General features: G+C 35.5%; 2 protein-coding genes across 2 annotated transcripts in view; one reads left to right on the top strand and one right to left on the bottom strand.

Annotated features, from left to right (window-relative positions):
- Positions 1-21,850, bottom strand: part of Sytalpha (Synaptotagmin alpha) — a 282,148-nt gene extending 260,298 nt beyond the window's left edge. Inside the window, exon 1 of the mRNA XM_081741250.1 lies at positions 21,712-21,850. The gene's annotated coding sequence lies outside the window, so the exon portion shown is untranslated. The remainder of the gene's footprint in view (positions 1-21,711) is intronic.
- Positions 1-26,070, top strand: part of LOC145672025 (uncharacterized) — a 121,641-nt gene that overhangs the window by 78,976 nt on the left and 16,595 nt on the right. The window lies entirely within an intron of this gene.

Raw genomic sequence — 26,070 nt, 5'->3', positions numbered from 1 at the left:
ACATATAGCTACAGTATGTCGTTTTTTGAATCGGTTGTTCACGAGACGACCGACAGCATAATTCTATGAATTGTTACAAGCTAATAACTTCAGTGTCTGATTTACTTGGTCATCATTTGATCATTCACGACGGCCCATGAGTGGATTTTGGAAAATCATACGAGGAATAGTTGTGTCCATAAGAAGTGGATAAGCAAAAATAAACTAGAGCATGTTATGGACACGGTAGCTCAGTGACAGAGCATTCACCTCTAGTACATGGGACCCTGGTTCGACCGCAGCTTGCGCTATGTGAGCTTCTTTGGTGAACAAACACTCTGTGCGTGGGTATTTCCTTTTCCTCGTACTTTCTTCATTCCACCATTTCTCATCATCACTGTTTCCCTTAGCCTCAGTGTAAAAAACGTGGGACGTTAAAGTAGATATTTCATTTCATTTCAAAACATATTAAGGATGTTCTTCTTCCAAAACTAAAGAAATGTAGTATTGAACATCGGCAATTCCGTACACCATAGGTGCCGCCTACATGGGTATGGCCTTGGCTCTGAGGTTCAAGCATCCGTTGGAAATTTTTAATGTGTACTTATAATATAACTTATAGCCCCCTTAGGTATACGGCATATCTAGGATTCACCGATATAACAGTATACAATAATAAATAATCTATATTCACAACTGAGAGTGATTTCGTACTTATTTCAAATAACTTGAAATTTGATGCCGTTATTATGTATTTCTAATGTAGGTCTAAATTATTTATATAAATTGAATTTACACAAAAGACATAGACAGTTCAGTCGTTTTCAGTTTTCACTCAAATTATTCTAAAATATTGTGGCCGCGGTGGCTCAGTGGTAGAGCGTTCACCTCTGGTGTTTGGGGTCTCTCGTTCGATCCCAGCCCCCGCCAAGTGAACTTTGTGGTGGACACACCGTGTGCGTGGGTTTCCTCGGGGTTCTCCCGTTTCCTTCCACTTTCTTCTTTCCACCATTTTCATTAATTTTTCATCATCACCGTCTCCTTTAGCCTAGCCGGCATAATCGTGGGACTAAAACTCACAAATTCATTTCATATTCTAAAATATTAAGAGGTTTAATTATTATTATTTTAATTTTTTTCTCTTTTTTGGTCAATATTGCAAAACATCATCATCGTCATAATAATAGCTATTATGTCATTATTGGCAGGTCACTTGCTGCAGCTGAGAAGCTTCGATGACTGGTCCTCAGCTAGTCTCTTCGTCTTAACGTAGCAATTTTCTGTCTTAATGTCTTTCTTCAACTAAATCTCCTTCCTCCCCTCCCTCTAGCACGTCCCTCATAATACAGTTCCTCCTCAGCCAATGTCCTCATCTTAATTACATCTAAAATTCTTCTTTTATCCCCTACTGCTACTATTTCTAAAACCTTCGCATTCGTTTTCCGTTCAACCCAGCTGATTCTCTCCTTTTTTCTCCATGCCCACATTTCGAAAGTCTGATTGTTTAATCGTTTTTGCATAATGTCCTTGTTTCTGCCCCATACAGTACATATTAGAATCTGTAAAACGAAATTTCAATATTTAATTGGGAGTTTGTTCAATACAAAGATGAGCTAATCGTGGTTGGAAAGAAAAAAATCTGACGCCTTTAGAGTGTAAAAATAATTGTGCAATTTATGGTATTTCAGTAATCTGTGCTGTCTTGGTTTTCTTTCATGCGTCTCACTGTCAGGGGTAGCCTCCCCAGTTTGGGAACCAGTGGAGTATTGGATCTGTTAAAACATATAAAAATATTACGAAATGTTGTGATTTATCTTATAAATAGTGAAGCGTAATCACCCATTGAAAAAAAAAGTAAAGGTCATCGCCTATGTTGTACAGCATCATCACACTTACACGAAGGTAAAATATATTAAATTTAGAAACATACATTGTATTTCCCTCACTATTGACGCAATGTAGGATTTATTATCCCTAATATCCAGAGTAAAATTTACTTATGAAAATCATAGATTTCTTAAACGCAAAACTTGCAAGACTCTTGCAAGCAAGACCAAGACTGGGTGTGCAAGACCAAGACCAAGACCAAGACTAGGTGTGCAAGACCAAGACCAAGACCAAGACCAAGACCGAGGGTTCCAGTGCAAGACCAAGACCAAGACCAAGACAGCATGTGCAAGACCAAGACCAAGACCAAGACCACCCGGGTCTTGGTCTTGGTCTTGCATTTGCTCATCACTAAAATCAAGGATGTTATAAATAGAGGATTTGCCCATATATATATCTTCATCTTATTAAATCGATGAAGCCAAAAAACAACCGAGCATCGGCACGTCTGATTGGCTACTCTCGTTTCTGCCATTGTCTGATTGGATACTTTCGTTTCCGCCATGATTGTTGGCTCAAAACATTGCAATCCTATTTGGCGGAGTGGGCAGAGTAGGGATGGCGAAACAGTGACGTATGGATTCAAGATTTTGTTGTAAGGACAGATCCTCTATTTTATAAATTCTTATTTAAAATTGATCTTCTCACCAAATAAGAAGATGAAAGGACGAAAGAAGAAAGAAAGGAAGAAAGTAAGTCGATCATTATTGACACAGAATCGTATTTCTCTTTTCAGTTGTTGAATGAGTTTCCTCATCTCGTTTTGTCACTCAAAATAATTTGATTAATTCTGCTGCTGTAATTACACAGAAATCAAATTAATAAATAGCTTTCAATTTATGAATATCTCTCAAGTGACGCTTACGTCTCCCAGGAGATCAGCCTCCATAAAACGTAGTTAAATGAGCTCTTTGTGTACACTAAATGTTTGATTTTAAGCTTTATTAAGTAGTGTACATATTGATGATGTTGTACCATTGAGGAAATCAATTTGACAAAGCTTATAATGCAATAAACTTTAATATGAACATCTTATTTACTTTGTAGCAAGAGTGGTTAATAATAGAACTGAGAGATCAAATTACTAAAATAGAATGGCATACCGTATATATACGTAAATAGTTACGAATACGTTAATCCCAAGAGAGATTATTTGATTTAATAAAAAGTTATTATTATTTGTTTTGAATTTCTAGGAGTGATAATTTAAGGAAAAATGAAAGATACTGTATAATCGTACATTGTGAACATAGTGTTCAATTATAGTTTATGCTTTCTTGATATGCAGCAGTAAGGGTATATAAGGCATGGACCTACAGTTTAAGGCGGAATGTGAAAATTCATATTGCACTCAAATTACAATGCTCTTCCACCGGAAATTTTTAAATATTTCAGTCTAATATGCCCTAGGCGATTATGCCCTAGGCTACGAGAAACGGATGATTATGGCAAGTGAATGATGATGGTAGATTGGTGGAATGAGAAAGAGGGAGGAAACGGAGTGCTCTGAAAATATCGAGCCGAAACGGAGTACTCGGGAATCGAACCAGGGACCCCACGCACCAGAGGTAAGCGTTCTACCACTGAACAACTATGTTCTAGATCCACCGGAAATCTAACCCGTCAAAATGTGTATCAGAGAACCGCGCTAGCCATTAGACAAGCGGGGAAGGTTGATTATAGTTTATTCTACGGTAAATGAAAAAAAGGGTAGAAAACGCTCAATATTATTTATGAGATTTATTCGAAAAGTAAGGTAATATGAATTGTGGCGGATGCCATATTCTTTATCTTGTTCGAATTTTTCGCCAGGTGGCAGGAGGTGACCAATGTTTTGTCACGTAGCCATTAGATGGAGCATATATTTCGACAGACCTTCGCATTCAGTGTTGCCAATTTAGCCGTTGATAAAAATTTAGTTCACGCCGTAAAAAGAAAATGGACATTCCAGCACTCATTATTGCCCATTTCTAGCCATTATCTCTACTTTAGCCACTAGTTAAAGGTTTCTCAATCATAATTCTTTAAACAAATGAATAACAACAAAATTAAAGGTGACTTGTCATTTTACAAATCCTAGTGTTTACTTACATTGGGGCATTATAACATACTTTAAGTATCTTATTGATATTTCCTCTTACTTGCCACAGTCTAACGATACTTCGGATATTTCGTCTTCCAATTGCTAATTTCAACCATAGTTGATTTAGAATGAATATTCTGAGTGTAGTATCTCTGGATAAGATTGTGCAATTTTACTGTTATGCAACATGAAGTGATAATAAATAGTCACGGTGACACCAATCTCGTATGCCACCAATCTCGTATTGGTAATCTTAGTCTTTTAGCAAAATAAACTCTTTGAAACACTAGTACATTCTATATCTGAGTTTAATAGTCTTTCATTGAACGTCTAGGGAATGTATGCTATTTAATGTAGTGCAGTGAATTTGTGTACGCAAGGAACATAATTTTCTTTTACTGACGTGCTGTAGATAATGTAGATTACTTCCCTCTTATGAATCTGAAAACGGTTAATGCTCTTGTATATTAACGAATGGAACTAAACGCGCAAAGTAAGTGGAATTTACTATTTAGCCAATAGAACTTAGAATGAGAATAGTTGGTAACTGAGAGTGTTATTTTTTATAGGATAGATTGAGTTTAGAGTTAGCGTTGCGGACTCGGCTGGATTTTTATCTTTGAAAGGTTAAGGTGCTAGTCTGCTAATTACGGGTGACTATACTATTGTGCTGCCAAAATGTCTTGAGCCGTGGCAAAAATACGAACTAAAGCTCACACCCTCACACACCCACGCGTTGAGCCAATGAGGGTTCAGCTGTTGCTAAGCAAGAGAAAACGAATGGAATTCCTTCAGCCGATAGCAGCGCTTGCAACGGAAGACTAGGGATCAAGTCAATCTGGTATATCTTTAGAGACCGAACAAATGAGAGTAGGAAGTCAGTAGCAAAGTAGCTAAATCTCAGCATCCGGAAGTAATTGGTCATCCAGAGTAGGACGACGTTAAAAACGGTATAGTATGCACGAGAAAGACCTCACCTGGAAGGAAATTATTTACTATCAAGAGTAGCAGAGGGAATAAATTGGTAGTGTTTAAGAGTATGGATGAGAAAATCACACAGACATTAAGATTTTATCGTGTTCCTAATTTAATATATTCCTAATAACAGTTTGTAATTATTTACCGGAAATGAATTGTTTAATAGAAGAGGGAGAAGAATGAATCATAAAGGTACCATTGCTAGGGTAAAGAAATTTAGAATGTTACAGTTTTAGAAATATGTAACATCACAAGACGTATAATAGCGTTTAAATATTACCCTGGTTTATACCTTTTAATTTTAGTATTCTTAAGAGAAAACTCTGTTTTACTAATAAATATGGAGTACAAAGTTGAAGCGACATCAGTGCCCCTTGTTAATCGTAAAATTATTAATCCTTAAAAGAGCAACAAGGAGTCATATTGATATGATCATTAGGTTAGTTCTGTTATTGTGGTGAGTGTACTAGCATCAATCACTATTATATTAATATTATTAGCATTCTCCGTGTTATATATAATTTTAATTTTACAATGATTCAATGTCTTATCAGCGATTTGTTGTAAGTTTGCTAAAACTATTATGATTATCATCAAAGTTCATCTGAAAGGATTGAGGTTAATATGCTTTAAGATATTTGAACAGAAATATTGATTATTCTGTCTCTAATCACCAGCAACCGCTAAGGTTTAACCCCATTAAAGCCTATATACCAGTTAAAAGAATTTACCTTTTCACCAGAACATGTTATGTGTATGGACATAATGACACTACTTGTCCAGTTGAAAGAGTTTACCATTAAATCAACGTGTATTACGATCTGTAATAACATTACTCTACTATAACTTGACTAGAATAGTTTACATTAAAATTCAAATTGTGAAAAAGTGAAACTGGATTCAGAATGGAATCTGGATCTTTGACTTACCGTGTCGATGTGCAACCACTTTGTTAACGGTTAACCAAGTCACTCACTGACCAGCAACGTACTTCCACTCTTGAGACCGGTGCTTAGGTATTCAGGCCACAGGACTGTTATTACAACTTTTGTCTTATTTGCACAACGGAACATCTACATATAACTCTACAAGGAAACTCAAAACGGTTAAATTATCCGAAATATATGGCTGGCGAGGAGTAGACTGGACACCTTTGAGGTTAGGGTAGCGAGACTCAAGATATATTCCTGGCCCAGCCACACTTTTTCTTATTTGCCACTGAATTCGCACTTATTGAGGATACGATATAAAGAAAAAATATTGATTCCTGTATTCATCAAATAGTTGGAATATTTAACTAATGTTAGAAAGAACATGCAATGTATCAGTACATTACTACACAATCGCATTGTACAGTATCCCTTAAATCTTGTATGGAAAACAAATTTGTCACATTAATCATTTTAAATCCATCTGCAACATCACAAGTGACATCCACGTAACAAGTAAATATACACTATATCAACGAATTGCTTTTCATCTGTGGGAGAAACACAAGCTCTGTGCTGGCTAATATCCGCTCCGCTGCTCTAAGCCTGTGGCCGAGTTAAATATTGGACAAGATCCTAGGATATACAACTCATACATTATTCATACGTGGTCTTTAAAAAAAAAAAAAAAAAAAAAAAAAAAAAAAAAAGATGAAGAAGAGAAACAATGCCGGACAACGATTTCTATATCAAGTCTTCTACACACACACATCTAACACAATTTAGTATTGTAACATGTATGTCATTCAAACGATGAAGAAAAAAGCCCCCTCTATACACGTATATAACAGGAAAAAGACAAGCATCCAGAAGGATGAAGAATGAGCAATTTGCTTGTTATGATGGATAACATTAATGTCAGCATTTCCAAGAGAGGCCAACACGTGGGTTTTTATTTTTAAAAAAGACACGCTATTCAGTTAAAGTTTTACGGTAGGCAGCAGCGATTTGATAAAAAGCACGGCACGTGTAATGCACATTTTACGAATTTTCGCTCTTGGCTTCAGTACAAATAAACTGTTTTAATTTCTAGTAATCTCAGGGTTCCTTAGGCAGAGTCGTTTTTAGTGTTGTATTTAGCCCTTGACTAACATGTCATGCTAACTTCCATATATAGAAAAAGACAAGCCACGACTTTGTACAGGGTTGTCCATACACTTTAGGAAATTCAAGGTAAGAGAGGCCGCAGAAAAGTCGTCACTGTCCTTTTTCGATATAAATAATTGTTATCTTCACTAACGTATTTCTAAGTACGGACGTTAACATCACGTGTCAATCAAGCGCTTACTACAACGCTAAAGACACTCTGCATAGGAGCCAGGTTGCTTAAAATTTAAACACTCCTTCACACACAGTAACCATGGTTATATGAATGCAACTGATAGACGCATTAGTAACAAGCAAAAAGTACTCCCAAAAATTTATGGTACACTTTCCTCTAAGACCACACATTTTATTTCACCGTTTTAAGTTGTTTTTGAAGAATTTCGTATAGCCAAATAAGTACTACACATGCCTTCGCTGTACGTAAATTCTGGATTATGAATAAGTGAAAAATCAAACGAATGCACGGACCAACGAATAAGTTGGGTTTTACTAACATGTCGTCCATCTAGGAATTATTAGACGTTGCGTGCATTTGCGGTTTTAGCACGGGACCGGAGGACTTAGGTCCCCAGTTTTTTAGTGACAAAAATAATTTAAGCTATTATTGATATATTTTTGAAAGTGTATAGTAAACTCATGATATATCTATCACAGTCTGAGATGTGGCTGGTCCACCCAGTTTTTACCTTCTAGGATTGCTATTGTTTGCGTGCTACTCTCATGCGTGCTATATGTGGTCACGGATTGTCCTGTTGTAGAATGGTTCATTTAAGAACTGCAAAACTGGACAATAATAGATTGTAGTAATAGCTCAGTAATGTAACAATAGTTTGCTAATATCCATTAATAGATATTAAGCGTTCACCTCTGGCGCCTGGGGTCCTTGATTCGATCCTAGCTCGCGCCAAATAAGCTTTGTGATGAGCAAATACCGTGTGCATGGCTTTTCTCAACCACTTTCTTCATTCCATCATTTCATTCATTTCTCATCATCACTGTCTCCTTTAGCCTAACCGGCTTAACCGTGGGACGTAAAACTTAAAAAAAATCATTTCATTTCATAATAGATATTAGACTATGTAACAACGAAATCCAATGACAGTCCTTACTATAACGTCGTTGCCAGAACCGGTATGGCGATGCAGAATACATGCTTCCTCCATTTACTGTCATACTGCTGGACACCTTTTCGGCCATTATAACGTGGGACTACAGATAGAAGCGAAATTTGTTGGACGAAAGGATGTGTTAAAGGACCTACCATTCTCGAGTTCTCGGCAACGTTCTAGCAGTAGACGCCTAAATGTGCAGGCAAAGTGAAGTGCAGCAGAGGGCGCTATGGACAATGTTTAAACAGGCAAGATAACGTAGAACCTTAAGCAGAGCACTGGATGCTATGCAACTCTCCGGAGTCTACGCACGAGTGTTCGTGATGTCCTGTACAATTCGGAACAATCATTAGATAGCATGTCTGTCTTCTTTTCAATGTTATGATGAGACTGTTGGAATTCTTAATATTCTTGTGTTTCTTTAGAGCCACTCTCATGCTCACATCATTCTGCTATGTTCTATTTAGTATTTGGGAGCTTTCTCGTGGCTAAGCGGTTAGTGTACGCGTTTTTGGCGTCGAAGGCGGGGATTCTATTTCCAGAGGGAGATCATGTGGTTCGAATTTCACATTAAGCTGTAGGTCCATGTCTCATATAGCCTAGCAGCTGAATAGGACGCCAGACAAAAGAAACAAACAATATTTAGTATTTGAAATATTCTTGTAGAATGGCCTCAATACTCAGAAAACTTTTAGAATTGTTTAATAATATTAGTTAAGCTTTGAAGGATATATTATAAAAAGTAATAGCTCTGTTCTGTTACATTACATCCTACTGTCTTTTATCAGAACTAATTTTCAAACATTTAAGATTTTAGATCTTTTAGAATGATCAACCTTATAACTTATAAATGTGCTTTATTATACGAGGGTATTCCCCCCCTGTTTTTTTTTTAATTGTAATCTCGTGATTATACGTAAAATTAGAATAGTTAATATTCTACGAGTATTTTCTTTTTAGTTTTTTCATGTTTCTTTCTTCCTATTCTTTTAAACACCTTTCTTGTTATATGTTTTCTGTTATTTATTTATTTATAGTACTTTTGCGACCTTTATTTTCTTATAAACTCATGTAATATTGTGGCATTCCATTAAACTTGTATTGAGTTTGCATTTTTTTGGAAGTTTTATTTCTGATTATATAACTCATTTGAGAAATGCTCTTATGGGAAGAATGTGTTAGCCACTGGACGTTTCGTTACGGAAACAAATAGCCTCGGAACTGACGTCCCCAGTAACATATCAGTCAATCAACTCTATTGTATTTAAGAAGGGCGTAAATCTCAGGTAATCATAATTCACAGTTTTGATATTGCACATTTCTTCTGCGGCTAAAAGTGAAAACATTCAGATTCGGTTTGCACATTTGCCGACCGACAAGATATATTACTTCAACCTTCGGATCTCACTGATGATAGCTAAACGCAGTTGCATTAAACAAGTGCAGTTTTCTGTGCTTTTGGTCAGTGCCTTTGACGAGGAAGTTAAAAGTCTGACAGTATCATGTCTTTATACGTTTCACAGTTGCAAATATTAGTTGATAGGATATCATTGTTCTAATTTTAAAGGCCAGTAGTGTACATGGAGATACAAAGTAGAAAAGGCAAATCTTAAAGCGATGTAATAGCATGCTACGTGTGTTTTTAAAACTCTATTACCCTGATTTTGATCCCAAAACTTCTAGAAATTCTTTTCGGTTAATAATTTATTATTTAATTGTGTCCCTGGAATTAATCTAATAGTACTCTGCGCAAGTAATAGTTCTGTTCTGTTACATTACATCCTACTATCTTTTGCTCAGAACTAACTTTCAAACATTTAATATTTTAGAGCTTTTAAAATGGTCAACCTTGAAACGAATAAATGTGCTTTAATATACGAGGGTATTCCCAAAACAATTCTGATCTAAGACTGAACATAACGATGGCTATTCATATCCAACACATGGAAAAATGTGCTGAAGTTAGAATATTTTTCGAGGTTGAAAGGTAAAATATTTTTTGTGCTCGAAAGTGTTTATGAGGTTAACAAATACCTTGGTTAAACCTAAAAATATTGATGAAGTTAAAACCTCACATTCTTGTGGCATGAGAAACTGTATAAAGCTTAGAGAATTGTTATTTATACTGAACCCGAACAGGTGTATCTAGGTAATTTCCAAGGATTGAAAAATACATTCTTGAGGTATGAGAGGGTGTATAAAGCCTAAAGAATTGTTGTTTAAACTGAAGCCAAACTGGTGTGATTTCCACAGGTTAAAAAAACATTCTTGAGGTATGAAAAGGTGTATAAAGTCTAGGAAATTGTTGTTTTAACTGAAGCCAAACAGGTGTGCTTTTCAAGAGGTAAAAACACATTTTTAAAGTTTGGGAGGGTGTATTAATCCTAAAGAATTGTTGTTTAAACTGAAGCCAAACAGGTGTTCTTTCCAACGATTAGAAAAGGGATTCTTGAGGTATCAGAGGGTGTATAAAGCCTGGAGAATTATTGTTTAAACTGACGCTAAACAAGTGTGGTTTCCAGGGATTAAGAATACATTCTTGGAATTTAAGAGGCTGTATAAATACAAGAGTTGTTGTTTAAAGTGAAGCCAAATAGGTATTCTTTCCAAGGGTTAAAAAACACATTCATTCTTGGAGTACGAGAAGATGCATGAAGCCTAGAGAATTGTTGTTTAAACTGAAGCCAAACTGGTGTAATTTCCACAGGTTAAAAAAACATTCTTGAGGTATGAGAGGGTGTATAAAGCCCAAAGAATTCTTGTTTAAATTGAAGCGAAACAGGTGTACTTTCCAAGGGGTAAAAACACATTCTTGAGGTACGAAAGGGTGTATGAAGTCTAGGAAGTGGTTGTTTTAACTGAAGCCAAATAGGCGTTCTTTCCAGGGAGTTAAAAACACATTCATTCTTGGTGTACGAGAAGGTGTATGAAACCTAGAGAATTGTTATTTAAACTGAAGCTAAACAAGTGTGCTTTATAAGGGTTCAAAAACACGTTCTTGGGACACGAGAGGACATATAGAGCCTCAAAAAATATTAAATATAGGTTAAACCTCAAAAATATTAAATATTGGTGAGGTTAAACTCTCACTTATTTAAAATTTCACTTAAAATACTTGTGTATACCTCATTTACTTTAGTATGAGAAAATATATAAGGCTTAGAGTATTGATATTGTTTCGCAACAGTTGAACTCCAAGTATAAGATTTTTAATTAAACGTCAAAACATATTGATGATGTTAATGAGAGGGTACATAATACTGACCGTTTCTAAGAGAATCATTCATGTGATCCTCTTTACTGACTTGCCCAGAGTTTATATTGTTTACTGTAATATTATATTTTACGAACCTGTTGAAACGAGAACGGATTTACGTAGACTAAAAATAGGCTATACGAGGTGTAATGTGTGAAATTTTCTCTATGCCTCATTTTATGGCTAGCCTTTCAGAGAATTATTTTTGATTTTAATATCTCTTTTTTAAAAAATAGAAAATGTATGGTAAATGTCAATACGAAATAGCGTAATAAAACATGTGTGAAAATGTCAACATTCACGCTGTACTGTATATGGTGTCAGAATCATCTACGTAGTTATTTATTATTGAATTAACCATCGCAGTGGAACTGTGTCAGTGTTTCTTATTCCGACAAGAAGTCCAGTCAGTAGATGTGAAAACACACGGCTGTCGACGGTTACGAATCTAACGAAAGGTAACAGCACACTCAAACCCATTTCCGAGTCGTTGGAACGTGAAATTACTCGCAGCTTCACATCATGCAAATTAGATAGAAGAAGTGGAGTGAAGGAGAGTTAGAGTTTACATGGTGGGGGAAATGGAGAGAAGAGGTAAAGTGTTAGTTTTTACAGAAAATAGCCTTCCCGTCCAGTTTTCGTTCCCAAATCCTTATCACAAGCAGTGCTTGAAAATTTCCAGAGAGAAATTTCGCTCGAACTACACAAGTATTATCTTTCTTAGTTAAATTTTCTTTACTTTGTAAACGTTGATTTTTCTGCAACATTGATCATAGAAAACATGCATTTCCTTGTTGATAAAGAAATGTCTTAAATATAATGATTAAAAAACGTACAATATTATTATCAAGGATGTTATAAAATAGTGGATCTTACTATACAACAAAATCTTGAAGCTATACGTCACAGTTTTACCATCCCTGCTCTGCCTACTCCGCCCAATAAGATCGCAATGTTCTGAGCTAACATTCATGGCCGAAACGAAAGTGGCCAATCAGCCGATGGTGGAAACGAGAGTAGCCAATCAGACGTGCCAATCTTCGGTTGTTTTTTGACTTCATTGCGTTAATAGGATGAAGATACATATGGGCAGATCCTCTATTTTATAACACCTTTGATTATTATACTTTACATACATTATTATAAAATAGCAAAAATTGGTACTTTGCATTAACCACGCCAACAATTAAGACAAAATTGAGACCCTCGGTTGTATACCCTCATCAATATTTTTATTACGATTTTAGTAAGACGACAATACACAACACAGTTGATGAGATATAACTCCTAAACTCTAACCTTTGTTATATACAGGATGTAACGGGAGGTAATACAAATACTGCAGTAGGTAATTGTACGTGACTATTATATGAAAGAAAGGTAATATGAGCATATATCGCGAAACGCCTAGTTTTCGAATAAATTGGAGAAAAGGAGTAACAACGAAAAACACCACGTACATATTCACCGATTTATTACTAATAGTACCATTAATGCGTACAAAAGTGTGCAAATGCAGTGTGAAGGCTTCTGCCGGGTGAGCCTAGATTCAATGCTCCGCGCCGAGTAGCGAGACCCTGATTCGTCAGTACGTCGGCGTATACTACAATCCGTGAAACGCAGCCCCACAACAAGTACCAGACGCATAGTACGTCGGCTCGAGGTTGGGTCTCATATGGCAGTGTGGAGAATATTAGCGGAGAAGGCCTCGACGAGGCTACTTTTACTCAAGATGCCATAAATAAAAGCCACAATTGGCATTATTGGTGCAATGCCAAGCCCCATGTTACTATCCCCACAAATTTCCAGCGCAGATTCTCGGCTAATGTGTGGTGTGCCGTGGTCAATGACCCAATCGTCCTAGACAATAACCTGAATGGACAGACTTTCCTTAGTTTCTGGTGACACTACCACCTTCATTGGGGACATTCCACTGGACATTCGCCAAAACATGTACTTTCAGTTAGATAGGGCTTCAGAACACTCGACATTGCAGGTCCGAGCTTTCCTCAATCAACATTACCCTGGATGCTGGATTAGACGTTATACCACACACATACGTTGCCCACCCAGGTCACCTGATTAGAGATCAACGGACTACGGAATCTGGGGGTGGATGAAGAATGAAGCGTACAAAGTCAAATCAGCTACCCTGATGAACTCATTGTGTACATCCGTGACGCTACAGCACGTATTAAACAAGATGTCATGGATCTTCGCAGATGTACACAAGCCTTACGACGACATGCAGCATTATGTCTCCAGATTAGTGGTGAGATTTTTGAACACCTAATCCACTCTGAGATGTACTAATTAGTGTCTGGACACAGTGTGTCACATCAGGTACATTGTGTTTCTGTCTTGTTTTCTCATCGTGTTCTCGCATTCATGGTAATACGTATCATGTATTGGTATATATCACTTGTTAGTATACGCATTCTTATTTGTTGTTTTTCCGGCAGAAGCTGTCACACTGCATTTGTACACTTTCGTATGCATTAATGGTATTACTAGTAATAATTCTGTGAATACGTACGTGATGTTTTTCGTTGTTACTCCTTTTCTCCGATTTAATCTAAAACTAGGCGTTTCGCGATATATGTTCACTGTTCATATTCTTTTTTTCATGTACTGGTCAGGGACAATCACCTACCGCAGTATTTGCATTACCTCCCGCTACACTCTGTATAATGTACTCTAAGGATGAGACAAATGCCAAGCGATATAGACGGCATCAAGCTGAACAGCATGCGATACTTGCAAGGTAAATTCTAATGCACATTATTTGAAAAAAATCGAGAATAATTAACTGTATAACGCTCAAAGGTATTTTGTTCGTCGCTAATAATAATAATAATTGATATTTTTTAAATAAACAGATCATACTTAAGAATATCATTTCATGGATATAGCAACGATATAAAGCGAAAGCACTAAATTTTCCTCGATGTCTGCTGTGTGTCAAGAAGCAAATCATAGAGACTTCAAAAATAAATGTTTCAGTAAGCAAGGAAAACAAACTATTTTTGCCTTCTCTTAAGTCATACATATTTGGAATACACTACATTATACTAAAGTTTATATAACTATTGTGTTTATGCTTCCTTCACAGGCAATATTTACAACTTAACTTTTTATATGGTTTTCTTTCATTCATAGCATTTGATATTTGTCCTCAAATCTTAAAACCTTAATTGAACGCTTAATCCGGATGTCATATCTTGTTGAAATTTTGAACAGCATCGTAAGGGGGAATGACAATACAATATTACATTGATAGTTTCAAATATTTCGAGATATTCATGTATTTTTTTTTAACTCGGAGCAATTTTAGTTCGATTGTACAGAGATAGATAGTACCGATAGTGTCTTCAAATCTTATAATCTTAAATTATTTCCCGACCTCATACAATGATTAAATTTTTAAACAGCAACATCAGTTAGGTGACAATACAATACTTCGTTGATACTTTCATATATTTCTATATACAATTAGACCTCACTAACTCGAATTCCATGATAACTCGAATTTTTTCATATTCCCTTGAACTCTCCATAACACTCAATGTTAAAATAACCTCTATAAGTCGACTATTTAAAAATTACAACCTCGATAAGTCGAATTTTATGGGTTTTCTTATTATATTCAAAAACCTCGATAACTCGAACTTTCGTATTTCCAAATCTCTACAAGTCAAAGTTTAATTCGAATTTCTTTTAATGTGACCTCGATAACTCGAAGCTCTATGCTTTTACGTAATTGTCATTTTGCCAATATGTACTGTAATTGTATTTTATTCATGTTTAGACATGAAAGCCTCTAGCCCCCCCCCCCCAAAAAAAAAACAATACATGTACAGTATTTAATTTTTACTAGTCACCTTATTTACGTTAAGGAATTTTCACAACTTCGAGTTATAAAGGTTATATAGTCACTTTTAATGAGGAACCCTAGAACCTCGATATCTCGAATTTTTGTTGTGACCAGCTTGATAAATCGAACCTTGATTACTCGAAGAACTTGATAACTCGAATTTTTGTCTATTCAACTTTAACTTCGAGTTATCGAGCTCAAACAGTATTTACACATTTTTTTTTTAAATTAAAAGTAATTTCAACTCGCACAACCTTACTTTAACTGATTTCTCAACATAATACAATGTTGAAATTTTGAACAGTAACAAAAATCGGATGATACCACAACATTCTAATTTCACTTTGCTTTCTTTATATATTTGTAACTGAGAATAATTCTTAGTTCGACTGTAAGAAGATGGATCTATACAAAATACAATACCAATACTAACTGTATGAAATAATTAAATGCAAACAGAAAACGAATTTAATTATGACTAGAAAGTAGAAAACAAAATATATTTTAAAAAAACATGCTATATTAAAAAATAATATAAACCTTAATAAACCATACTACAAAGTAAAGAATAATCTTACTTCAAGAAAACTACTTTTTAAAATATTCTATTTATGTATTTGTAAATGAGAGCACTTTCCATGCATTTCTTTTTACTTATGCGTAAATAGATCCTTTAAAACAACTAATTTTCTAGCAAACTAAACTTTTGTTTTTACTTTTTATTTCAATTTGTTTCATTTCAGAAAGCACGTTTTTATAATATATTTATTTTACTTTTTTTAATTATAAACGAAATATTAAAAATTAGTCCTGCATTAAAAAACTCATTTTTAGATAGGTAGCTGATTTGCCAAGATTTCGAAAAAAGGGAGACTTGTGACAGAACTGAATAGAATTGAAGTTTATCGATTCTTCTCAGTAGAATGTAGAAAGAAATGAGGAGTATAAGTTTGGTCTGTAACTCCCTACTCTTTGTCCGGAACAGACCGCGGTGGCTCAATGGTAGAACATTCACCTGTGGTGCATGGGGTCCTTGGTTCGATCCCAACTCGCGCCAAGTGAAATTTGTAATGGACAAATACCGTGTGCGTGGGTTTTTTCGGGGTTCTTCCGTTCCCTACCACTTCCTTCATTCCACCGTTTCAATCATTTCTCATCATCACCGTCTTCTTTAGCCTAGCCGGCATTAACGTGGGATGTAAAACTTGAATATTTCATTTCTTTGTCCAGACTTCAGCATTTCACCCCAAAAATTAACTTTTTTTCGTATTTCCTAAATTTTCACACTGTTTTTTCTAGTTGCCGGAGATTTTCCTCAATTTATGACCACTGATGTCAACCATGAGACACACACGTACGTCAGAAACACATACAAGGAAGAAATAAAATAAAATGGTTCTCATTTCGTTTCCCACATTTTTTTGTGTAATTTGTGTTGCCTTACGTACGTTCTTGCTTGTTCTCTTCATCCTTGCTTACGCTGTCTTCAATTTATCCGATCACAATCATGATAGTTTAATCTGTTAGCGGGATTTTCAACTTTTATTACGATCTTGTTTTTGTAGGAATTTTTATTTTCTTCATTTCCGGATCTTAAAGTTCGTGGCAGAGATGCGTGCTAAACTCAATTGAACTTCGACCGCACGCTAATTCAGTGGCACACATTCGGCCTTCAAGTTGGTCTAGTGGCTAACGAGTGCGTTTTCCTGGGTTCGATTCGCGTTGGTAGAGTATTGAACGCTTTACAGTGGTTTGGAGCTGATCTTAAACTGTAGGTCTACGTTCTACATAGCCTCGATGCTCAAAAAAGACGCTGAACTCAGGGCCGTGCCGTGGAAAATCAGTGCCTGGGGCGAGAGGATACGACGGCGCCCCCATACATATATTCCAAGCAATTTTTCCTATCTTTTTCCTTTTCTCCCGAATTTTTCGCCCCTTATTTCGGCACCCGAGGCCGTCGCCCCGCTCGCTCCCCCATGGCATGGCCCTGCCTGAACTTCAAACTCAAATGGAATTTTGTATGATTATGCACATTGATTTTGCACCATATATGTATTGGCTTCCTGACTGATTTGGAGAAAAACTCGGTTTTCAGCATCGAGGCCGTAAAGAAAAGGACCTACTGCTTAACGTGGAAACCAAAAACATGAGCTCAAAAGAGAATTCAACACGGGTTCCCCGTACTGATGCTGTATATGTTGCTATAAACACGAGGAAGTTAAATCATAGATTTAAAATGAAATGAAATATTTTAATTTAACGTTCCAAGGTTACATTCTTCTTAGGCTAAAGAAGATGGATGATTCTTAAAAATTGAATCATTATGAAGGGATTAGTGGATTGAGAATGTGGAAGGAAACGAGAAAACCTCTGGAAAAACCCATATACACGATGTAAGTCACAGCAAACTCACTTGCTCTTCAAATGGGCCCGCCCCTAAATCTCCCCCTGGATTCGCCCGTGGAAAAGTTTATACGGTACGGTAGGGTGAAACAAACGGAAAAGCGAATTCTATGTTTTACATTACACGAGATATTTACAATACATGGACATGAATCCTGAAAAGAGCTTTAGGTAGAGATCCTAAAGATGAACTATGTCCCAAAAAGGGGGCTTGCTTCCACGTACGAAATTAGTCAGTGTGTCCCCAATTGTAGATTTAAGAAGCGTAAGATATCGCAAGAGAGTCAGGATTTAAAAAAAAAAAAACACCCTGTCTTGCCAATGGACCCAAATAGTTTGGCATGACAACCTGTTCGTTGCTATAGAGATTGCAAAGTTTTTATTCTGCATGATCAAATAGAAGTAAATATAAAAATCAGGTGGTAATGTGTTACATTAAGCATTATATTCACTAGTACGGTAGGAATATTTGTACGTTTTAAGATTTCGGATGGGTTTCAATAAATAGAACAGATAGAAAACACAGTAGTCAAAAACTAAATACTACTAATACATGACAGCTGTGATCAGGGTCGTACGCAGGGGGTAGGTCCTGGGGGTCCAGACTTCTTCCCGAAATTTCGACTTTTGTGTAAATTTAGCCTAATTTTAGGGGAAGTTGTAGGAATTTTAATGTAAAATACCATCATATTGAGTTTGGACCCCCCGAAATAAATTCCTGCGTACGCTACTGACTGTGATTAACATTAAACTGAAGTAAACAACTCTTGATTTATGTAAAACTATTCCTCTCAGATCATATGGTTTATCGCTTATATAACGAGTATTCTACAGTTGGCGCCCACGGACAACAGAGTTCCGTTCTTCGGGTCAAAATAAAGCAAAAATTCTATATAATGGTATACCCTCTGAAGCCTCCTTCAGCCGCTATGGGAAATCAAAAGTTTCACTATGTGACAACGTCACAGATTAAGTTGTAACCATTAACATTGCTCTAGGAATCCATCAAGCACTTACATCGATCTTTACGCTAGTGCTAGTGTCAAAGTCTATCGACTGTAACTGTCATCTTAAAAAAAAAAAAAAAACTCAATGTAACTATTTGATATATTGTATTTGTACACTATATTTCTTTAGCTGCGACGTTGTCACATAGTGCAATTCGCGTCTCCAGTCGAGGACCCAAAAAGTATACAACATTTCTAATTACAATAATGTTCTGTAGTCCGTGGTAGCCATTTTAGAACACCCGATATATACAGAGTGTTTCAAAACAACACTGACAACCTTTGGGAGATTATTTTCTGATACCAAGATAAAAAAAAAGGGATATACCAACAACTTGGGTGCAGAAATTCGTTATTTCGGAGTTATAGGCTGCCGAAAACATGAAAATATGAACTTTAAAGGTCCACAGCTCCAATACTATGTTACCTAACATAGTCTGGTCAAGACTTCACTAGGAACTAATATGCGTGCTATCCAAAAATACATGTTTCAGCATCTAAAGATACTCACGCAACAAATTTTATAGAGGGAATTAGGCCACAGGCATATAATTTGAAGTACTTACCAATGGCTATATAAAAAATTTTACGGGAGTACGGCAGGGTTCTGAAACATGGATATTTGAATAAGGCACTAATAGTTCCTAAGTGAAGTCTTGATCCGACTACGGTAGGTCCCATGGTATTGGAGCTATGGACCTTTAAAATTCATAGCCTATTTTCATATTTTCGGCAGCCTATAACTTTCTATAACTTCTGCACCCAGGTTGATCTACACTTTCCATCTTATCTTGGTGTCAGGAATCATCTCCCAAACGTTGTTGGTGTTTTTTTGAAACACCCTGTATATGGAGCGAGAAAGAGAGAGAGAGAGAGAGAAGTTGTATTAAGTGTTATAATGTTCAGACGTCTTATATTATCACACAGTACGTTTACACAATACTGGAAAATTTTAATTCATAGTATTAGTTAAAAAAATAATTTTAAAACTTAATTGAGGCTTCCCCGTGTGTAATATCTAAAGCTAGTTTATTTTTCAGAAAGCTGTTGAAATTGGCCTTATTTCTATATTTCTTGTATACTACTTGAGAAACTACATTTTAGAAACAAATTTATCACCCTTGACAGGTTAACAGACTGGAAAAAGTCAATACCTAGAACGAACGAACAACGTTTTAACTCACAATGCTTGAATTTCCATGTCAAATCCTTGAATTATTAATCACGTACTTCTTCGGCAGAGGCGCTGCTGAAAGGAGTCTTTCCAATATCTTATCTGTATTAGTCACCGTTGCGTATTTTGAGATAATAAATTACAAGAGAAAATGCTGGTGGTTGCACCATACCAGTGTTGCCACACTTGGTACGATTGTACCAAATTCAGCCCATTTTGTCATTCATCGGCCCGTTGGTACCACGCTTACATTTTCAGCCCCTTTTGTGAAAAAATTAGTTCAATTGTATCCAATTCAGCACCATTTAACAAATACTTGTCACATCTTCAAAAGTGTCAGTAAGTATTTTCCTACATCTCGCGTTACTCATAATGTGTGTTGGATTCTTAAAAATGCTGTTGAGCATTAATCCTGTGACGTTGCACCGCATAACTTTGTGTGGAATAGGCCTATAATTTTATTATAACCTACTGTTTACACACGAACTCGGAGATGATTGATTTGTTCCTCGTTTTATATATTTTTGCATCTATGACCATAATACCGTTTTGGTTTATTGGCCACTTTGAAATAGAGGCGCGTTTCGTTTTCTTACAATACATATCGAAGATGAAAACTGTTTTCCCTTTTAATTTGAGGGCTCTGTTATACTTTCTACGCGCGAGAAAAGCCTCATCTACTTCCATGGTTGTTCGGGGTCCTGCTATTTGGATGTTTTTAAAAAGTAGCTACAGTTTTTAAAAATAGCACTTTCTTGATTTGGACTCTTGGAAGAGGGTGGAGGAGTGTACTAGAACTTTACCTCTTTTAGTTTCGTCTTATAGAGCCATGTATTACACTGGCATAAAATAATGAATTCAGCCCTTTTTGTTTCAATTTGGTACTATTTTTCAACACTGCACCATACCCATTAAGTCACCAATAAAGAAGGGCAACGCGTGCCTGTGTGTAGGGTGATTCTAGGATCACTTCCGAAGCTTACATCTTTTACAAGTGTTCTTTACAAGTTTTAAAATAATATGTGCTAAAACACACACAAAAACAAGAGAAATAATAAAAGTTAATTGTAGATACTAAACGGCGTGACAAACATCTTGGCAGTTGAAGGCGGCGCTCCAAGTTCCCTTTAAATGCTGCTAGCAAATGAGAGGCCAGCGGTATTGCCACGTTTATTTTGCACACATCCACGTCTATCCACTGTCACCTGATCGCGCTGTAGTTTGTCTGCTTACCCATAGACACCCCTTTACCACTTGGCAACGTCACACCAGAGCTTGCGTCTTATTCGTTTAGCTGAAATGCCAAGATGTTTGTCACAGGACTTAGTGTTGTTCCTTTTAATTTGCTTTCTGGGGCTGCTCAGAGGGAGAGGGTTTACGTCTTGTGCGTGGAGTCTCTGGAGATGATTAGTGACATCGAAAGAAGACAAAAAGTTCTGTTGCATGTCGTCGAATTCCATGGCGTGTAAGAGTAACAGGGGTTTCAACTTGCAATCGAAAATCGAATCGTGACATTTGGAACGAAACAGAAAGATGTGCACATACTTCGGGAAGAGATCTGTGACATGAAAAGAAGACAAAATGTACTTTTGCATGTCGTCGAATTTCGCGTCGTGTACGCTGTGCATATCTTTCTATTCAAACCCAATTGTCACAATTCGAGTTTCGATTCCAAGTTGGCATCCCTGTGATTAGTACTAATAATGCATATGTTATAATAAAAACTGTTCACTTCGAAACTTATTTTTGGATTGAGATAATTCACGTCAGATTTTTTTTTGTAAGAAGTGACAATCTCATGCAAGTGAACAAGTCTTGCAACTATAAAAAAGCAAAATATCAAGAAATATTTAATTATACTTTACCTATAGTATTTCCTAAATTGGGTCCTTTTTATTATTCGATGTCTAAGAAACCTTTCCCTTTAGGTTAACAAATGACGGCACACAAATGCTGTATGGTTTCGGAGAACATAATGCCTTGTTTGACGAAAACACCAGATCAAAAGCTGTAACAGAAAAAAAAAAGAAATACAATAATTATTTAGTTATTTTAATTGGGTGAAACAGTTACTTAGACTTTTTATTTGCTTAAAAATGTGTGTCTTGTGTTAGCTTATTAATTACACTTTTTTCCCCAAAATTGGACAGACGGAAAGAATAAAATAGTACACATTATATCAGGGATGCAAATAAGCAACAAAATTTTACTAGCCCAAGAAAAAAGCTACTAGACCACATCCCACAATAGAAATCACTTCCTTACCTTCGGTATGACATTAAATACTCGCCCGCACCGATGAACCACCCGCCCCGGGCGAGTGGTTATTTGTATCACTGCATTATATATTTAATAGTGTTGAGCATAAAAAATATATTTTTCTTTTTCTTTTTTGAAAATCGAAATCAATTTACGAAAACATTCCTGTTTCAAAATTCCGGGTCATTTTTCTATCAAAAAGCGTTTCAGTTTTAAACTTGGCTCGGTTTTCTACGAGAAATTATCTGCTTCGTATTTTCGTTAACTTGTTTGGAAATGAGTACCAGAAAAACAAGAAAGGGATAGCGGCTTTGGCGAAAATCACACGGTTTCGGTAGAAACCTAAAACTTCTGGAAAAAAGTGAAAACTATTTTGATTTAAAAAAATGAATCGGTTTTTGAAAATGACCGAAACCGTTTCGGTGAGAAACTAAACCTGTTTTTGAAAAACCAAACTCGTTTTGGAGGAAATGGAAATGATTTTTTAGAAACGGTTTCAGATTTTTATACGTAAAAAAAACTGGTTTTGACCACATCTAATTTTTATATGCTTTTCTTTAAAACTTACAATGGTTCAATCGTGTTCTCAAATCTGTGCAAATTTAATTGAACTTATTTTCCGACCTTATACAGTGATGAAATTTGCACTGTAAAATAAATAGGTTAACAATAAAATATTCTATTGTTAATGTTATATATTTCTATATTTTTTAAGTAAGAGAAATTTTAGTTGGACCGAGGGAGTTGAGGTGGATTATACGGAGTATGTCATAAAATGTTGCAACCTTAATTTAAGTCATGTCCTGACGCCATGAATGGATGAAAGTTTGAATAGTGAGGCAATTCACTTTAGAACACAATAGTCAATTATCAGTCTCATACGAATATATTTATATTTTTTTTACTAAAATAAATTTTAGTTGGACCATACGGAGAGGAATCGTACGGACTATTTCTTCAAATCTTGCCTTAATTTAACTTATATTTCGAATTCATGCAATAATTATATCTTGCACAAATACATAAATTGGGTAAAAATACATTACGGTCCTACTTTCATATACAGTAAAGCCACGATTATCAGTGAAATTGGGTGGCAAAGGCCCCGATGTAACGCTCCTGTCCCCCTGGGCTAGAACCGGAGAGAATTCAGAATAAAAATAAAATATAAATAAATTAATCCTGAGCTCTGCCCAGTAATCCCTTAGAAGACGGAACTAGTGATGAAGGATCTCAACGCTTCTATCTATTCAAGTTGGTTACTACTCATATGAAATCATCCAATACTTCTCTTAAGAAAAAACTATATATATATATATTCAAATATATAAGAAATAACGAGACAAATTTCAATCTTAAATAACAATTTATTTCAATAGTGGGTAGTGTATATGAACCAAAGCGTTTGAATGATGCATATACACCATATAGACCAACAACAATAAATAATTAATAAAAAATTATATATAGGAATATCCGTGCTTATTTAAGACATTAATGCTGAAATCTGACTATAAATATATATATATATGTATCTTATTTTCTATAAAAATCTGAATAATGAATTTAATATTTCATAAAAAAAACGATCCTATTCTAAGTTGATTTTAAATTGTAATGTCATTCGACTTTCAAACTATCAAAGTCCAAGCTCTGAGTCAAATTCTAATTCAACTCTATATTTCTGGAAATCTCGAAATAATTTAATCAAATTTAATTTAATAAACAATTAATTTCAATTTTCATACGCTTCCAAGACTAATTCAGAAATTTTTTACTTTCATAAGGCTTCTCCAATCGAACAATTCTCAATCCATGCAATAATCCGTGTATATAACTCTGACACCCTATACATATAGGAATTCTCAAGAACTCATTGTATAATAAGTCACAATTATTTCTATAATTTAATTGATTCTCAATTTCATTATCTAATTTCAGAAAAATAAAGAGATTGCCAATGTATGTTTCAATAAAAACTGACGAACTCAATCGGTCGAAATATTTACTCTTATTAATATATATAAATCGTATAAATAAAAAAAAATACAATGAACAATACATCAAGAGAAGTATTGGATCAGAGTCGTCGAATTATTTCAAAAATAAATCCAATCAGATTATCAAAAAATATTGTAATGATAATGTAGGAGTAAAAAAAAAATAAATTTCGATTGTACAAAATCCGAACTCGAAAGAATAATGAGGATCGTGAACAAAAAAAATCCAAAGTAGGAATCCGATAAAAAAAATACCTATAAAATGAAAATGTGGGAGGAGAAAAAAAAAACTAAATTTCAATTTTTCAAGGTCCGAATTCGAAAGAATGAGGATCGTGAACAAAAAAAATCCAAATTAGGAATCCAATAAAAAAATATCTATAGAATGAAAATGTGGGAGGAGAACAAGTCAACAAAAAGCAAATTGGGAAAAATGTCGTAGTCAAAGCGGAGCAGAACAACGATCTATCCAACAATCTTTCACACCCACAAAGACGGACGTAATACTCACTATTACTTAGTACAAAAATGTTCACTCACCTTATGAAAAATTACTTATTGTCACCCTTTACCTCCTCTTTACTGCTTAGCCAAATCCGTAAGTTGTTGTCTGACTTCATTCAACATTCACGCCAATCGAGAAATTTGTTTGAATGCCTTATAACAACTATAATCTTTTTTAGGGGGGGGGGGCTGCACACGTAGCTCAAGAACCCAAGAAGGATTAGCTCAAAAGATCCTGGCAATTTAGTTGGCCAAAGGAACCACAAGATCATAAAGGACCAACGTCTTATTTTTCAAGTTACAATAATCTAAATTGGCTTTTAATAAAGCGCCAAAGCATGCAATCACTGAGCTATGATGCGAACCTTCAAGGAAATAATATTTGACGTTATCTACTGTAATCCAATCGGCTCTGAACAAGTTTTCTTTTCAAAGTTACATAGCATACGTCTCTTGCAAGGAATGTTCCTTTCACCCACATTCGCATGCCACCAAAAAAACTAGGTGAAAAAAAATAGTTCTTTAAAAAGAAATATTTTGCCGATTATTCACAATTCTATTACTGTCTATAGATAATTTAATCATAGATTTAGGCTCAGTTTACTTTCCTTACTAAACCAAGGATGTTGCCACCAAACCACTATTGATTCGGGAACGTGAGCTATACTATTCATAGGATAGCAGCCAAAATATCTACTGCCTCATTAAGTCAGATCTTATTATCATAAATAAATCTTATGATCGTTCCTCTAAACAAAATAGGAACTAGCATGCTACTACTGCACCAGCCTTATTTTTTATTAGTCACCTTTAAAGAAAAATACCAGCCACACTTAGTCTAACTGGCCAACTACACATATTAAAAGGCACTATAACTCTGTTCTATTAGGCTTATTAGGAATAAGCATTCAATCATCAACTCACTAGTAGTACATTCTTGTACAATAAAATACTGACTATAAGTTCCGTTACCAATAACTTGATTAATATAATAAGTTATTTTTCCCATTTGAGGCATAACCTCTTAGAACTTTATTAGTTCTTTCTTTGGAAAAAGTTACGGAATTCGTGCCTTTAAAAAAAATCCTTTAACCATATTATCAAAAGAGAAAAAAATAATAATATGAGTTTTGGCATTCAAACTAATTTTACTCGATACTCACTTGCTCCACTATACAGTCATTCTCCACGACGAAGAACAAGGCTGGACACAACAACTCCACCAGGAACAGACAGAACGGAGAACCTTCTCACGTTACGAAACAAAACGTTAAGACAAAGCAACCAGCTGGCGTATCGAGGAGGAAGACTTGGAGGGGAGGGAACCGCGCTAATAGCGACTCACGAGAACTACCGAATTGATTCATACATTGGCACCCTTCATTTTTTTAAAAAAACCTCTTTTAAAAGGAGAAATATTAACCATTTTTTTTTTTAACTTTACAAAGCGATTAGAAGACT

Source organism: Thermobia domestica, chromosome 2 (assembly GCF_964235325.1).
Source record: "Thermobia domestica chromosome 2, izTheDome1.hap1.1, whole genome shotgun sequence".
NCBI classification, from domain to species: domain Eukaryota; kingdom Metazoa; phylum Arthropoda; class Insecta; order Zygentoma; family Lepismatidae; genus Thermobia; species Thermobia domestica.
Note: the sequence above shows the minus strand (reverse complement) of the source record. Positions and strands in the feature narration are given on the sequence as shown.